The following is a 5,000-nucleotide window of genomic DNA, read 5'->3' on the forward strand; positions in this document are numbered from 1 at the left end:
AAAAAATAGCATACCTCACAAAACTCAAAACAACATTTAACAAAACAACATTAACACCCTCACATTTACCATCCATGCCAAATAACCCAATTCATTCCACACATATTTTTTCAAATATCACCCTTCCAGTTTCTATGTATCATTCCCTTTACCTTACAAAATAAATATTTTAACTCCTCACATTCCACAAACAAATGTATTAAATTTTCTGGTAACTCACCACATAGATCACATTCTCTTTTTATTTCCCTATTGATTTGATGTAACACCACCTTTGTATATATACGATTATGCCTTATTTTAAAATCGTTACTTTCACATTCCATACTATTATTTTACATTTAAAGTTTTCCATATCTTTTTACGTCCAAAGTTGGAAAAATTCCTTTCCAAACTTTCCTCCGCAGCTGGCCTTTTCACATTTTTCTCTACCATTATTTTATAGAATTTTTCACCGGGATACTAGATAACTGAGCCTTCTCCTTACTGTTACCAATAAATAAATTAGGAAAGACAAATAAACCTTCTCTAACAACTTCACTATTTATTAATCCACCCATGTGCTTGGTATACTTTCTTTTATCTTCTCGTACATATTCTTCACTGTTCCCCTACCCACCTCTACATCCCATTCATGGATAGTGTCAAAAATAGCTTCTTCAGGAAAAAAACCTGGAATTACCTCATATGTGTAGTCTTTTATCTGTCTAAGACCTGCACTCATGAATACTTCACTATATAACACCTTTTCTTTGTACTTAATTTTCTCATTCAGAAAAACAGGGTGATTCATAATTAGGTCAATATGCCCACACTCATAATACACATTAGGCAACAACTCTGCCCATGCATTTAGCACTTCTTTATAAAAATCTGGTACCTTTTCACACATTTTCCTTTTAGATCCATCAACAAACCATTATCTTCACATCCACCACTCTCATCTAAATAGACTTTGAAAAAATGTTTCCAGCCATAATCTAAACTGTCATATAAATATTTCTTTACTGTTTTTATCCTAATAGCTTTTCTTTTAATGTCAAAATCTACAAGTTTTAAAACCTCCATCATCATAGTCCGCTATCAATGTTTTCTGCGCAATTCTAACACCTTTACATCCCATATAAAGTTAGACACCACATTATTCAATTCATTTATAACCCACTCTGGCATGTCTAGAACTCCCAAAATATACACAAGTTTAGATGATACCAAAGCATTTACTACATTACTTTACCTTTTAACTTTAATTTTCTATTTTTCCAGAAATTCAAAGTTGCTTGATTTTATTGAGAATCCCCGTCCAAGTTATATCCCTTGCCTCTTTCTCCTTTACACCAATATTTACTCCCAGCACCTTCATAAAATCCTTAGCTACCTTAAATGGAATCTCACACTTATTTGCATCAATATCCCCAAAAACATAATTTCTGTCTTCTCTATATTAACTTCAGCCCCTGATGCCTTACAGTAGATATCTATGATTTTCATAATGCTTCAATGCTACCTACATCCTTCACAGTAAAGTAGTGTCATCAGCGTACTGATGTATAACACTGACACCACCACTGGGATTCCAACACCCCTCACCTCTTTGTCTCCAAGTATCAAAACAGCTAAAGGTTCCGTAGAAACACTGTACAATAGAGCTGACAAAGGACAACCCTGCCTTACTGACCTCTCTATAGGGAATGTATCTGTTAACACTCCGTTACATTTAACACAACTTTTTGCTCCACTATACAACAATTTAATCCAGATACAAATTTTGGCCCAAAACCAAACCTCTCCAAAGTCTGTAGCAGAAAACTATGTTCCACTTTATCAAAAGCTTTCTTAAAATCTAAACTTAAAACTATACACCTTCATTTTTCATATGATTAACAACATCTCTAATTGTACAAATTATATCTGCAACATCTCTTCCAGGTATTCCGTAGGCTTGTGTTGATGTAATAATACTCCCAATCACCTTTTTCATCCTATTAGCTAAAACTTTAGTCCAGTATTTTATAATCTGAATTTAGGAAGACTAATAGGCCTATAATTTTTCTAACTTTAACCTACTGCCTCTATTTTAAATAAGATGGTTAACATACCAATTGACATAGACTCAGGGATTTTCCTTATTCTCTTCCATATACTGAAAAACCTTCAATAAAATGGGTGCCAAAAATATCCACAAAAACTTTATAGAATTCATTTGTTAACCATCCAAACCTGGACTTTTATTTCCTTGAGTGTTCTCAATTGCTTCCTTGATTTCTATAATTGAAATATTTTCATCACACATCCTTCTATCTGTCTGAGATACTTTGGCACTGATTTTCTCCAACACTTTTTCAACACACACTTATCTACATCATTCTTTTTATAAAGATTTCTGTAAAAGGATTCAACTGAATCTACGATGTCCACAAAATCATTTACCTTTACACCTTTTTCATTTTCCAATTCCACAATATAACTCTTAAATTGCTTTCGTTTTTCAAGCCCCAGAAAAAAGGAAGTACATTTCTCTCCCTCCAAGGCGTACTGTGCCTTACTCCTAACAATAGCACCTAAACATTTCTTTTTTTCATAAAAACCCTAGCTCTGCATGGATTTTCAAATAGTTCACTACATCATAGTCTGGATCAGCATCAGCCTTTTCAAGTTCCTGCAACATCCTATTTCTAAGCATTTTTTCTTTCAACTTATCGACACGGTTACGATTTTTGGAGTACCTAATACTCCTGTTTTTTACTTTAACTTTCACTTCTTCCCACCATAAACACACATTCTCTTTTAACAGTACATTAGACATTTCACCTTCGATACATTCAACAATTTCCTTTATATACTTTCCTCCTTTAACAGACTGGCATTTAAACACCAGACACCTCCCCCTCTCATCTCCACAGCAAAACCTATCTGAAATGACATTACTGCATGATCACTGTATGCTGTAAAGTTATATGACATCTTCTGAACCTGCTGTATCATATCTTCTTTTACTAAACATAAATCAATTCTGCTTTGTTTTAGTTCATTTAACACCACCTGCCTTCTCGAAAACACTCTTCTATTTAAATTTTCAGCCCTCCATATATCTACAAGATTTTCATTTTTTCATTAATTCCCATAAAGCATTTCTAGACGAATCATGTCTGTAGCTAATCACATCTCGAGACATCTATTCTAGTGCACTTCACGTTAAAATCTCCTACCAGTATACAATTTTCTGAACACAGTGATCTTAGGTTATTAAACATATCTCTCCTTTCCGATTCAATATTCGAAGCATAAACATTAATTAGACGGAAAATGACATTTTGCACTTCAAACTCAATAACAATAAGTCTGCCCCGATTATCTGCATATACCGCTTGACATTTTGAACCACATCATTTTTTACCAGAATAGCAACTCCACATGTTTTTTCACTTCCGTGACTACAAAATATTAGCTCAGACCATTTGCTCTTAATCTCTAACATTTTGGAGTCTGTCCAATTAGTCTCTTGAAAACACAACATGTCAGCTTTTACAGACACCAAAACCTGCTCCAATTTGTTCATATTTCTCAGACTGTTCCCATTTAGTGATGCAACTTTAACCATTGTTAATGTATGCAGAAATATAGTCAAAGAAAAACACGTCATTTCAAAATAGACTTTTTCTTTTTACCAGATCCCATCACCTCCCTAGCTTTCGTCAATGATCTCTTATTTCTAGCAAACAACTGAAAATCCTCACTATCTATTTCTTCTTCCGACTCATGACTTGGATTTATGAGAGGAGCAACATTCAAACCTTTTGTAAAATGCTCTTTAACCGTGCCATCAACTCCAGTGGACCCAGCCCTCTCCTTGGTGTTATTTTCACACAGGCTTAAAGCAGGTTCAGGCACCTGAGAAGCACCTTGCACCATCTCTACCTGTGTATCTAATTCCCCAATCCTGTGCTGCTGCTCCACCGTGTCAGCAGCAGAGACCAAGACTGCATCTCGAGTACTGCAGAAGGAATTACATACTCTCCAAGCACATCTATAGCTGTCTCTGCAATCACCTGCGACACACTTTCCATATCACTCTCTTCCCCTCTCTCCATAGCCACACTCTCTTCATCTTCTTCAGTAATGAGGTCCATTGTTTTGCAGAAATAAGACATCATCCACCTTCTGACATTTACATCTGTCCTTAGGTCTGTCACACCTGCTACACATATCACCAATGTTCGAACATTCCCTGGCATAATGCCCTTGTTCACCACATTTATGACATATAAATTCTGGACATTCTTTAAGTATGTGTCCCGGTTGAATACATAGTCTACATACCTTAACTTGGTTATCGTGGATCACTCGGAAATATTCAAATCCCTCAACTGTATTGAACTTTGTTGAGTAAGGCAATGATTGCACACTGTCCGTAAACTTCACTTTACAAAATCTCGTCCCGTCCACAATGTCCCGTTCCTGGCCACATCCTCCTCTTGATTGGTGTTTATCGCATTCACTTTCCATCCTTGTAATTTCTCATGTATTTCATCGTCCGTAATATATGCCGGCAAGTTCAAAAAGGACACCACAAGTTCATCGTTCCCCAGTTCTTTCGCCATGACTTGACAGCTCTTTATTTTTAGCCCATCTATTAGTCTTTCTTTCCCTTCTCATGTGACATGGTTATTTCGTACTTATTTCTGTCTTTCATTCTACATCCCAAAATCGTTCCGCATACTTCTTTTATTCCTCTCAGCAATTCCATCGTTGTTATTTTTTCTTCACCAATAACTTCAACATTCACCGTCAGTTCTTTCTCATATTTTCTTCTCCTCAACTCTTCATTCGACGCTCTTTTTTCTCCGTTGTCCATTCTCGTTATTTTCGTTATTCTTGATGTCGAAGCCATTGAATCCGTCTGGTTATTTTACGTAGAATCCCCCAAACAGCTCACGCCGTTGGGGATAAAAACGCAAATATTATAATAAACTACACTCCCAACACAAACTTCCTAAACT

Source organism: Oncorhynchus mykiss, unplaced genomic scaffold (genome assembly GCF_013265735.2).
Source record: "Oncorhynchus mykiss isolate Arlee unplaced genomic scaffold, USDA_OmykA_1.1 un_scaffold_854, whole genome shotgun sequence".
In the NCBI taxonomy this organism is placed as follows: Eukaryota; Metazoa; Chordata; class Actinopteri; order Salmoniformes; family Salmonidae; genus Oncorhynchus; species Oncorhynchus mykiss.